The following is a 12,933-nucleotide window of genomic DNA, read 5'->3' as shown; positions in this document are numbered from 1 at the left end:
GCGGGGGTTGGGTGGGGAGGATGGAGACTTGGGACATTGGTGGTGGGAATGTTGCACTGGTGATGGGTGGTGTTCTTTACATGACTGAAACCCAAACACAATCATGTATGTAATTAAGGTGTTTAAATAAATTAAAAGAAAAAGAATAAGAACAAACTGCTGGTGGGGATGTGGAGATAAAGGAACTTTCATTCACTGCTGGTGGGAATGCATCTAGTCCAGCCGTTATGAAAAAAGTATGGAGATTCCTCAAAATACTGGAAATTGAGCTCCAATATGATCCAGTTATAGCACTTCTAGTGATATGCCCTAGGAACACAAAAATGCAATACAAAAATTCCATCCTCACACCTATATTCATTGCAGCACTATTTATAATAATAGTCAGAATCTGGAAACAAACCAGATGCCCTTCAACATATCAATGGCTAAAGAAACTGTGGTAAATATACACAATGCAGCCATCTGGAGAGATGAAGTCGTGAAATTTTCCTATACGTGGATGGACAGGGAAACTATTACACTGAGTGAAATAAGTCAGAGGGAGAGAGAAAGACACAGAATAGTCTCACTCATCTATGGGTTTTAAGAAAAAGAAAAAAAAGAGACGTTATTGTAATAATGCCCAGAAACAATAGAGATGAGAACCAGATAAGGTGGGGGAGGAGGGACATGGGGCGCATTGGTGGTGGTAATGTTGCACTGGTATTCTTTTTATTACTGAAACCCAACTATAAACATGTTTGTAATCATGGTGCTTAAATAAAGGTATTAAAAAAGATGAGAAAAAATGCTTAATTGGGTGAATGGGGCTTCCCTTGCAGCCTTCCCTCAGCTTTCTTCTGGGTTCCAGCACCATTGCTGATCACCTACCCATTGGGGCCAGCCAGGAAAGGAAGCTAGATGCTTAAGACCCTGATTCTTCATGTGTAGACTCTTCTTACAGTGCTCATTACCTTATCTCTTAAAGTTTACCTCACCAATGATGATTGGTCTACCAGGGGTCCTCAAACTTTTAAACAGGGGGCCAGTTCACTGTCCCTCAGACCATTGGAAGACTATAGTGAAAACAAAACTTATGAAAGAATTCTTTTTTTTTTTTTTTTGGTTTTTGGGCCACACCCTTTTAACGCTCAGGGGTTACTCCTGGCTATGTGCTCAGAAATCGCCCCTGGCTTGGGGGGACCATATGGGACGCCGGGGGATCGAACCGCGGTCCTTCCTTGGCTAGCGCTTGCAAGGCAGACACCTTACCTCCAGCGCCACCTACCCGGCCCCATGAAAGAATTCTTATGCACACTGCATATATCTTATTTTGCAATGAAGAAACAAAACAGATACAAATACAACATGTGGCCCGCGGGCCATAGTTTGAGGACCACTGGTAGACCATCTGACTTGCTGGCTTTACATTTTTTAAGCGTTTTGACCCATTCCACTTGGGTCAGCTTTTCAATTGTAACCCATGGATATATCCTCAGTGTCTGTTTATGTGTGTGCATGAGTGTATGTGTTCGCCATCTCAATGTTTGTCTAATGTTCATTTGTAATATACATATTTGTCTATGTTGTATATTGTTCTTCCTGTTATATATAACTCCTCCTTCCCCCCTCCTTTTATCACCTTACAAATCCTTTTCAAGCCCTTCACTCTCTCACCTAAGATCTGTTATTTCCTCCCTTTTAACCCTTTTTACTCTCAGTTCTTAACTCTTCAGGAACTGGAATGTTTCCCCACCCTAGCCAGCTGCCAACCAGTTCCCAGCCCCCCCTTGCCTCAGCTTGAGAAGAAGCTGCCACTGATGCTGCTGCTGATTTGCTCTTGGTGGCCCCTTCTCCCCATTTCCCTTCACTATGGACTGTTTGTTGCTTGCTACTAGATTTGGTTTCTGAGAAGTCCTCAGCTCTAGGACATTTCCTGATATATGACTGTTGGGAGCCATTTTTCAGACTCCACAAGAACATGTTGTAGGCTGAACTGTACTCCAGATTTTACCCCCCCCCGACTATTTCAAAAGACAAAGGGACATGCATATCTCCTTGAATATTTCTTTAGACATATTTCTTTAATACGAATAATTTTATTGTCTATCTTCTTATGTAATGACAGTTTCCCCATTCCTTTTTATGGATTGATTTAGTAGGAAATTCTAGTAAATAAGTTCCTCTTGTACTTCTAGTTCATGTTAGAACCAGGATATTGGGATTGTTCGGCTTATTATTTTTACCCCCATCTGTACCATGTGGCATTGCTCCTTTTTGCTTAGGCACATTAAAATGGGGAAATCTTTTGTGTGGAAACAAGTTCTTATCTATCAGGGATAGGAACACATAAATTTTATAATGCAGTGGGACCTTATACCCTGAATACTTGTCATAGTGACTAGGCTTAGGCTTCAGAAGTTATGACATTGGACATTCACCCCTGAAACTTTGGTCCCATCTATGGAACCAGCATGGTTTTCTACACCAGCACCAGAAATCAGGGTTCTACCAGGGTTGGCCATAATTTTGCCTTGTCATTGATTTGTTCCAGAGTGGGTTCATATGACACCTTGATGACATGGTAACAGAACAACTTGCTTTCAGGGCAAGGTTCCCTGCATTGCCACCTAATAGTGAGATGAAATCAGAGCTGCTCCATGTCACCCTGACTTCAACATAGGAACTATATAAAAACCAGGATCTCTAATATAGAAACCTGACTGTGACAACTGTGATTGTCAAGAACTTTTACTGGGACCACAGAGAAAGACTTTGGGATTAGACAATTTATTATGCCTGGAATCTGTAATTGGTCTTTTGTCAGGATACTTCATGGGTAAGGTTTTCCTTTTTTTAGGCCAAAAGTTTTTCCTTTCTATTTCTCCCATATTTGCTGTGCCTATGCAAACAAAAAAACAAAAAACAAACCTGCCATACATACACCTTTTTTATTGGATTTTTTTTTGGTTTTTGGGTCACACTCTGTGATGGTCAGGGATTACTCCTGGTTATGTGCTCAGAAATCGCTTCTGGCTTGGGGGACCATATGGGATGCTGGGGATCATACCCAGGTCCATCCTGGATCAGCCATGTGCAAGGCAAATGCCCTACCACTGTGCTATCACTCTTGCCCCTTTTATTGGATTTTTAAAATTTCTTATCTTTTAAATTGTGGCCCTGCCTTTTTCATGGAATTTTGGGACACAGATTACTTTATTTTGCCAGATATTCCTGTATTTTTCTATAAAACTAAGAAAGGATCAAAGAAAGGCTGGGGACCAGGGGCCAAGTTACATTGACAGGGAAATAAATAAGGACAGAACTAAATATCCAAGCTAAAGTCAATAATAATAGAATCAAGAAACTTAAACTTTAACAATCTAAGCTTAAAGGGGCCTGTTATATTGGCAGCTCAGGGGCAAGGGGTGATGGTATAGGATGCACTCTGGGTCCATTGGTAGAAGGAGGTTGACATTGGTGGTAGGAAGTGCCCTGACTTATTGTATATCTGAAATTCAACTATGAAGGATTCTGTTGATTATAATTGTTTCAATAAAATAAAAATTTAAAAAATGTTTAATCAGAAAGATAGGGTAAAATGATTTATCAAATATAGACTATACCAAAAGAGACAAATGATTAAAAAGACAATGAAATTTCTGTAACTGAGAAGTACAGTAACTGAAATAAAATATTTCAGAGGCAATCTTACTAAGCCTCTTGTCAGAACCCTCAGCCAGCATGGGAATTAAATCTAAATATTTAAATCAGCAACTCATCCTTGTCCTCAATATCTTGTCTTTATTTCCTGAAAAAGCCTTTATCTTGCTCTCTATTTGCACAGATGTTGAGTCCTTGCTTGGAAATAATTTTTTCCCTTAGGAATTTGAAAACTCTAGGGATATTACTCCCAGCTCCAGTGATCTGAAATGTCGTGAAAGTGTTTATTCATGTGTATTTGTGTAGTATTTGTGTACATATATATTAGAGTGATCACTTATCCTTTTGTTTGCTCCACTGTTCTTTTTTGAGAACATAGTTGCCAACTTTTCCTTAGGGTGGACCTCTTATGCTGTGGCTGTCACTAACCCTCAGGTATTCTGTCTTATTAGTTCTGGCCCTTACAATCTTCTCTTTTTTGAAGCCAGGAAGACATTTACTGGAAACCCAAGTGCCCCAAATCTATTCTCTTGATCATTGTTTGGTATGAAAAAAAAATAATACCACTTATTAGAAGTGTCAACAAGAGGATCTGAGACCCGAGAGGCTATGCATGCATGCTTCATGCATAACATTTTTATGACACATGCATGGGACATTTCCTCTTCCTGATTACACTCCACAATGGCTGTTACTTTCATATATCTAATATATTTCACTTGTGTTGATACTATATGTGTTCACCAATTCTCCAAAAATTGTTTCTAGCATATTCCCAATTTTTTTTTTATCTACCCAGAGTTATACTTCCCTGGGATTTCTGACTCTAAAGGCTCACAAAGTTAATAGCTGCCTTAAAATAATTCTAGTTTCTATTTAATGAGCCAAGGTAGATATCATGCTTGCTGTTTTTCATGAGACAACTGAAGCTTGCCTGGATGTGTGAGGCAAATGCTAAGGCTTCATGCCTTTTCAACTTTCTATGTTGTCTATTAATTCTTGAATGTTGCCAAAAGATCAAATGAAGCAATCAGTCAGACCTCAGTCTCAGTTATTTTTATGGACATGAAAATTTCCATAAAGTTTTCTTATCTTACAAGATGAATTCTGGAGCAAGTAGTGTGAGGCACAAAGAACATGAGGAAAATATTTCAAAGTATAAGAATGAAGACAGCGTAATAATTAGGGGTAGAGGTCTGGATTCTGGGGAAAAGGAGGCATTGGCAGTGCCCTTGAACCACCATCCAGTTGCTTTTTGGAAAGGCAGAGCTAGGCGGCAGCAGCAGAGCTTCTGTTGGCCATTGCTGCTTCCACGATGACAGAGCCAAGGACAGTGTGTTCCAGCTTCAGGGGGGAGGCAAGCTGTCATTGGAGGTAAATCTCTGGCTTGCAAAAGGTTGAATAAGATGCTTCTTTTAAAAGCTTACAGTTGGCTAAATTTAGGGTAGTGAAACACCATCAGCCAAGAATATTCTTTGGCCTTGGGCCCATAACATTTTCATCTGACTGAGAATTGGATGCATTTTACTTCCTCCCAGTTTCTCTCTTTACTCTCAGGACCTTTGGAATCTAAAGGCTGATGGACAGGGCTCAGAGATGACTCATGTCCTGTCCCCTGTTGGCAATGACTAGTAAACGATGGACCTGTTAAGGGGGATGTATTGAGATGGGCCCTGTTTTTTTGGGGGGCAGGTTTTCCATGGTGATTGGGGTACACTTACTGTGATATTTTTTCATAATATTTTATTTAAACAACTTGATTACATACATGGTTGTGTTTAGGTTTCAGCAATGTAAAGAACACCACCCATCACCAGTGCAACATTCCCATGAGCTTCATGATGTGGGCTGTAACTTCCAGCCCTCCTCTCTTTTGTGTCTGAAAATTATTATTGCAAGAATGTCTTTCATTTTTCTTAAAACCCATAAATGAGTGAGACCATTCTGTCTCTCTCTCTCTCTGTCTCTCTCTGACTTTATTTCACTCAGCATAATAGATTCCATGTACATCCATATATAGGAAAATTTCATGACTTCATCTCTCCTGACAGCTGCATAATATTCCATTGTGTATATGTACCTACAGTTTTTTTTTAGCCATTCATCTGTTGAAGGGCATCTTGGCTATTTCCAGAGTCTTGCTATGGTAAATAGTGCTGCAATGAATATAGGTGTAAGGAAAGGATTTTTGTATTGTATTTTTGTGTTCTTAGGGTATATTCCTAGGAGTCCTATAGCTGGATTGTATGGGAGCTTGATTTACCAGTTTTTGGAGGAATCTCCATATTGCTATTCCATAAAGGTTGAACTAGACGGCATTCCCACCAGCAGTGGATAAGATTCCTTTCTCTCCACATCCCCACCAACACTGTTTATTCTCATTCTTTGTGATGTGTGTCCAATCTCTGTGATGTGAGGTGGTTACTTCATCATTGTTTTGATTTGCATCTCCCTGATGATTAGTTGATGTGGAGCATTTTTTCATGTGTCTTTTTGGCCATTTGTATTTCTTCTTTGCCAAAGTGTCTGTCCATTTCTTCTCCCCATTTTTTGATGGGATTAGATGTTTTTTTCTTGTAAAGTTCTGTCAGTGCCTTGCATAGTTTGGAGATTAGCCCCTTATCTGATGGGTATTTTGGTGAATAGTTTCTCCCACATCTGTGGGGGTGCTCTTGTATCCTGGGTGCTATTTCCTTTGAGGTGCAGAAGCTTCTCAGTCTTAATATATTCCTATCTGTTAATCTCTGCTTTCACTTGCTTGGAGAGTGCAGTTTCCTCCTTAAAGATGCCTGTAATGTCCTGGAGTGTTTTTGCCTACATGTTGTTCTATAGTATCCTAGTGGTTTGGGTCTGATATTAGGTCTGTAATCCATTTGGATTTTACCTTCACACATGATATTAACTGGGGGTCTAAGTTAAATTTTTTGCAAGTGGCTAGCCAGTTGTGCCAACACCACTTATTGAAGAGACTTTCTTTGCTCCATTTAGGATTTCTTGCTCCTTTATCAAACATTAGGTGATTGTATGTCTGAGGAACATTCTCTGAGTATTCAAGCCTATTCCACTGATCCGAGGGCCTGTCTTTAATTCCAATACCATGCTGTTTGATAACTATTGCTTTGTAGTACCAGTTTTAAAGTTGGGGAAAGTAATTCCTCCCATAATTCTTTTACCCAATGATTGCTTTAGCTTAGTCTTTTTTTTTTTTTTTTTTTTTTTTTTTGTGGTTTTTGGGTCACACCCGGAAGTGCTCAAAGGGATTATTCCTGGGCTCCAGGCTCAGAAATTGGCTCCTGGCAGGCACGGGGGGGACCATATGAGATGCCGGGATTTGAACCGATGACCTCCTGCATGAAAGGCAAACGTCTTACCTCCATGCTATCTCTTCCGGCCCCTGCTTTAGCTATTCTAGGGTGTTTTATTGTTCCAAAATGGATTTCAAAAGTGCCTGATCCACTTTTTTGAAGAATGTCTTGGGTATCTTTAGAGGGATCGCATTAAATCTGTACAATGCTTATGGGGAGTATTACCATTTAATGATGTTAATCCTGCCAATCCATGAGCAGGGTATGTGCTTCCAGTTTCCGTGTGTCCTCTCTTATTTCTTGGAGCAGAGTTTTATAGTTTTTTCTTTGTATAGGTCCTTCACATTTTTAGTCAAGTTGATTCCAAGATATTTGAGTTTGTGTGGCACTATTGTGAATGGGGTTGTTTTCTTAATGTCATTTCTTTTCTATTATTATTGGTGTAATAGAAAGCCATTGATTTTTTGTGTGTTAATTTTGTAACCTGCCACATTGCTTATGAGTTTATTATTTCTAGAAGCTTTTTGGTAGAGTCTTTAGAGTTTTCTAAGTAGAGTATCATGTAATCTGCAAACAGCAAGAGCTTGACTTCTTCCTTTTCTATCTGGATTCCCTTGATATCTTTTTCTTTAAGTTTGTTTTCATCCATCGTAAAAGGAGCTGCCTCCTCTCTCCTCTGCTCTTTGTCCTTTGTGTTCCTTCTCTGAACCCTATTTGTGTTTGAAACTGTTTTCAAAACAAAAGATCTTTCTCAGCCAGAGTGCAGTGCTGGCCACAGATTGAATGGCTCTTGAACCATTTGCCTATTGATTCACTTCCTCCACTTGCTACCTCCACAACTTCAGGAGTGCCCAGCTTCCCCACATCTTATGAACAAGAATGTCAAAAACAAACATCCAAATCTCTGCAAGGTTAAAGACAGGGAGTGCAAGTGAAAGTATGGACTCTGGCATTAGCAGGTCCAAATTGCATACCAGCATTTTCTATTGTTGTTTTCTGGCCCTATTATGTGTTTCTCTAAGCACTAGTGAATGTGTCTATGGAATAAGATGTTAACATTCCTCTGCTTGCTGTTGTTTGGCTTAAAGGGATGCTTATCAGGGCTGCTCTATTAAGGGTTGACCTTTTTTTTTTGTTTGTTTGACTTTGTTACTCATTCCCCTGCCCCTGGTATTGCCTGTTCAGCAGCACCAACCCCTGGTTCAGTCCCATAACTAGTTTACCATAGACCCCATAGTATTGGGTTTTCTTACTGGGAGCTTCTGCTTTCATCTTGCCAGCTTTATTGGCTTGTGCCTTTGTAGACCTGAGTAGTTCTTTATTGCAACCATGAATGTGTTTCAGATTAATTTATTTAGCACCTCTTTCTGCCAACATTGTGATGTGCTGGATACATCTGTTCTCAAGGAACCCATAGTTTACAGGAGAAGATGGACAAGTAGAGCAAGGTAGTGTGAAGATGGGCAAAGATGCACAGAGAAGGGAGTCCCTACCACTTGGGAATTACTGAGGACTTTTTAGGGATAGCATAATTTATACTAAGATCTAAGTATAGGTAGGAATTAGCCAGGCAGAATCATGTCAGGGGCATGAAAAGGGTGATGAGAGTACCAGGATTATATCTGGGCAGCAGCATGGATGACCTGGGCCTTGGAGGAAACTGGGCTCACCTTGATCTCATTTACCTGGCAGCTCTGAGCCCTCGGTTTTGGAAACATTTCAAAGAAGCAGGCACCAAGGATGAGTGACGAGAACTGTCCTTGGGTAGAGTATCTTAAAAGATATTTTATTACTTTTTAGGAACTTCTCTGAAGTAGCCCCAGGATAATATTTTTACTGATTAATGACATAAGCTTTATGTGCATTTGTGTGTGAAGAGATTCAAGGTACAGGGGATAGTCCATTTAATGGCATGATTCGCAGTGTCCTTTCGGTCTTCCTTCCTTCCTTCCTTCCTTCCTTCCTTCCTTCCTTCCTTCCTTCCTTCCTTCCTCCTTCCTTCCTCCTTCCTTCTTTCCTTCCTTCCTCCCCTTCCTCCTCCTCCCTCCCTCTTTCTTTCTCTTTCTCTCTCTTTCTCTCTCTCTTTCTTTCTTTCTTTCTCTCTTTCTCTCTTTCTTTCTTTCTTTCTTTCTTTCTTTCTTTCTTTCTTTCTTTCTTTCTTTCTTTCTTTCTTTCTTTCTTTCTTTCTTTCTTTCTTTCTTTCTTTCTTTCTTTCTTTCTTTCTTTCTTTCTTTCTTTCTTTCTTTCTTCCTTGATTCCTTCCTTTCTTTCTTTTTCTTTCTTTCTCTCTCTTTCTTTCTTTCTTTCTTTCTTTCTTTCTTTCTTTCTTTCTTTCTTTCTTTCTTTCTTTCTTTCTTTCTTTCTTTTTCTTTCTTCTTTCTTCTTTCTTTCTTTCTTTTTTCTTTCTTTCTTTCTTTCTTTCTTTCTTTCTTTCTTTCTTTCTTTCTTTCTTTCTTTCTTTCTTTCTTTCTTTCTTTCTTTCTTTCTTTCTTTCTTTCTTTTTTCTTTTCTTTCTTTCTTTCTTCCTTCTTTCTTTCTTTCTTCTTCTTCCTTCTTCTTTCTTTCTTCTTTCTTCTTTCTTTCTTTCTTTCTTTCTTTCTTTCTTTCTTTTTTCTTTCTTTCTTTCTTTCTTTCTTTCTTTCTTTCTTTTCTTTCTTTCTTTCTTTCTTTCTTTCTTTCTTTCTTTCTTTCTTTCTTTCTTTCTTTCTTTCTTTCTTTCTTCTTTCTTTCTTTCTTTCTTCTTTCTTTCTTTCTTTCTTTCTTTCTTTCTTTCTTTCTTTCTTTCTTTCTTTCTTTCTTTCTTTCTTTCTTTCTTTCTTTCTTTCTTTCTTTCTTTCTTTTTCTTTCTTTCTTTCTTCTTTCTTTCTTTCTTTCTTTCTTCTTCTTTCTTTCTTTCTTTTTTTTTTCTGCCTTTCTTCCTTCCTGCCTCCCTTCTTTTCTGTCTCCCTTCTTTCTGTTCCTCCTCCCTCCCTCTCTTCCTCTCCTCCCTCCCTCCCTTTCTTCCTTCCTCCCTCCTCTTTCTTCCTTCCTTCCTTTTCTTTCCTTCCTTTTTTATTTGCATGATTTGGTTATTGCTCTGTGTGTGTGTGTGTGTGTGTGTGTGTGTGGCATTAATTGTGTGCTAGCCTACTCATAGCTCTATGTTTTGGGGACTATGTGGTGTTCAGGAGCATACCTGTGATTTCTGCCAGCAAAGCAGTGTGCTTAACCCACTGAGCTCCCTCTGATCCAATCATGGTGCCTTCAAACCATTTTGGCTTGTGAAGAGTTTCAGAAGCACTGTCTATTGTCATATCCAGGCTTGGTACACATGGTCCCTGCTACGAAAGATCCTCAATATCTGGAGACCCCAGAACCACCATGGGGGCCTGAAACCCCAACACCATAGTGTTTTACTAGCAGCACAGCCTGGACTTTTTTTTTTATCAAACCACTTGTGCCAGTGGAGCCCCTGACACTCCTGAGCATTACTGGGGATCAGGTCCCAAGACACCCAAAGAAGATTCATGAACTCTGGGGAAATAACTTAGAAATGCAGTGCTCCCACATATGAGAAAACTCTAGTTCTTTCCAGCAGCCTTTCAGGAGGCCCGTAAAACCATGTTTTGTTCTTTGTTAAGACATTAATCACCTCCAGAGTCCTCATTTAAAGTCCTAGCAGGTGCACCCAGGAAAGGAGGCTTTAGCTGTACTCAAGCTTCCCCTTATGTCTGACTTTGGAACAAAACAGCCATGGGCTTAGTCTCCTCAGTATGCATAGGGTGACCCTGAGTGCAGGAACTTCAGGGGGAAAGACTAGACCTTCTCCACTGACTGACTGGGAAACTGAAGAAGTGGATGTAGATTTGAAGGGATGCAGCATGGAATTTTAAGAAGATATTTGTTGCATGTTGTTATAGGTCAGTTATAGGTCAGTTCCAGATCTTTATCTGTTGCCTGGCTTGTCTTTTCACTGAGCTACATTCCCAGGCTCATAGGACTTTTGCTGTCTTAGATTCAGCTTATTAAGGTTATGTCTGGGGCCTCTTTGGGGTTCTGAATTCAAGGTATTCATCTATGCTGAACATGAAGTTTCTCACATGGTTCTTGATGAGTTTCCATTTTTCACTGCAGCTCTCACATGTTTCCTCAGGTCTTTGAGGGACGTTTTAAAATTCCAGTCTTTGGTACCTCACTGTTGACTGCCAAAATTTGGAGCAAGACCCCATTGTCAGGGACCAGAGCACAATTGGGGGGGGTGGTGGTGGTGGAGGGAATGCTGAGAATCTTCTCCCAAGGCAGGCTTAGCTTCCCTGACATCCTCCAGTCCAGCAATGTGGGTTCTCTCACCCCAGTACTGGCCCACATGAGCTCTCCCAGGGTGTTCTTTGAAGGAAGGGGATTTTATAGACTTGCTCCGTGGACCCCACCTCAATTTTTCACTGGTGTGTCTTTCTAGGCTCCCCTTTGTCTCCCTACTACTTGGCACTTTCTAGTGCCCCTCTGCCTTATCTGTTGACTCATCTACCTGAAGCTGGTCTGATTAGTGCTGTGGTGGGTTCTCAGAGGATTTCCACTGTAGTTTAGTTTGCAGCATGCCTTGCAGCAACATTATTCTGAGTGTCAAAAGGTCTGAGAAGCAGAATTCATCTTGCTCCGGGGCTTAAATTAAATCTCAGTGTATTGCTGCCTTACAGTTTATTTGTGGAGCGAAGTGGTGCGAGGGGGAAGCTCAGACGACCCTCCTGGTGGTTCTTGGTCAACTAGGACAGATGGTTCAATGCTAGCACCTACAGCAGTGCTAGAAACCACGAGGCCTATCGACAATACTTAGAGGTCTCCTTGGCCACAAACAAAACTGCCTGGGGGAGCAGGCAGGTACTGGGTATTGAACTAGATATCTTGCAAGTGCAATGCATGTCTGACCCCTCAGCTATCTCCCAGCCTTTTTCACTGCCTGAGGTTAAAGATTAGAGGTACTCCCAGGAACAGTCTCCACTGTTTGGGGACCGTTTCCTCAGTTTGGGGAGGAATAAATCTTTGTGTGTATGTGATGGATTCTGTGAAGTTTCACATTATCAATCTCACAAGGCAAGCAAACACTGACACTAGTGAAGATTATAGGCCCAGGACAAGGTAGGAGGGCCCTAAGGTGGAATGACAGAGATTGCTTCCTGATGGCCTCTGGCCTCTGTCCCCTGTCCCCCATGATCTACGTGGAAAGACCTGCAGGTCCAACTGTATGTTCCTTATTTTTCTCCATCCTCTGCTTTGCAGCTGCTCAGCAAATGGCAGGCAGGAAGGAGAAATGTGGAGGCAGCCTCATTCCTCTGGAATCCATTTCTGTAGCAGAAAGAATTCTCAAATGAGGTTGTTTTTCTCCCCCTTCATTTTTCCTAACAGATTTCTCTCTCCCTGTGATATGGGAAGATTGATTTCCATCTTCAAAACATGTTCATGGGGATGAGGGCTTGTCAGCAGAAGCATTACAAATCACCCTCAAGCACAGGGCATCTCAGAGACAGGAGTGCCACAGCTCTAGAGCTCATTTTTCACTGGGCTGCTCCTGCAGCATGCTCTTGGGTTGCCAGTCAGGGATTGTTGGTGTCTGTGAAGCTCAGGAGTGGGGGTTTCCGGGGGTCTTGAGTAGCTTCTTAGCTCCCAGGGGCAGTAACAGGGACTGACTGTGTGGCAACTTCTGCGTGCGAAGCGGCTCTGGGAATCTGGCTGAGTTGGGCATCTCATCTTTGCAGTGTGCTACTAGGTCACCTTTGTTCCTAACAGAACCTCAGGCTTAGCTACATAGATGCCTGACAGGTGTAGGGGTGAAAGGCATAAGAGCCCAGGTCAGGAAGTGGTGGGATCAGAATTCAGTTGCATTATTTTTTTTTTCCTACTGTTTCCAGAGTGACTGAACCTGGAGGAAATGCTACTGAGGAGTCACCATAAAGCTCTTGGCATTATATAGAACAACAAAGAAAGCTCACCACAGATTATCTGGCTA

The sequence above is a fragment of the Suncus etruscus genome, chromosome 8, assembly GCF_024139225.1.
Source record: "Suncus etruscus isolate mSunEtr1 chromosome 8, mSunEtr1.pri.cur, whole genome shotgun sequence".
Classification (NCBI taxonomy): domain Eukaryota; kingdom Metazoa; phylum Chordata; class Mammalia; order Eulipotyphla; family Soricidae; genus Suncus; species Suncus etruscus.
This window is presented reverse-complemented; position numbering follows the sequence as displayed.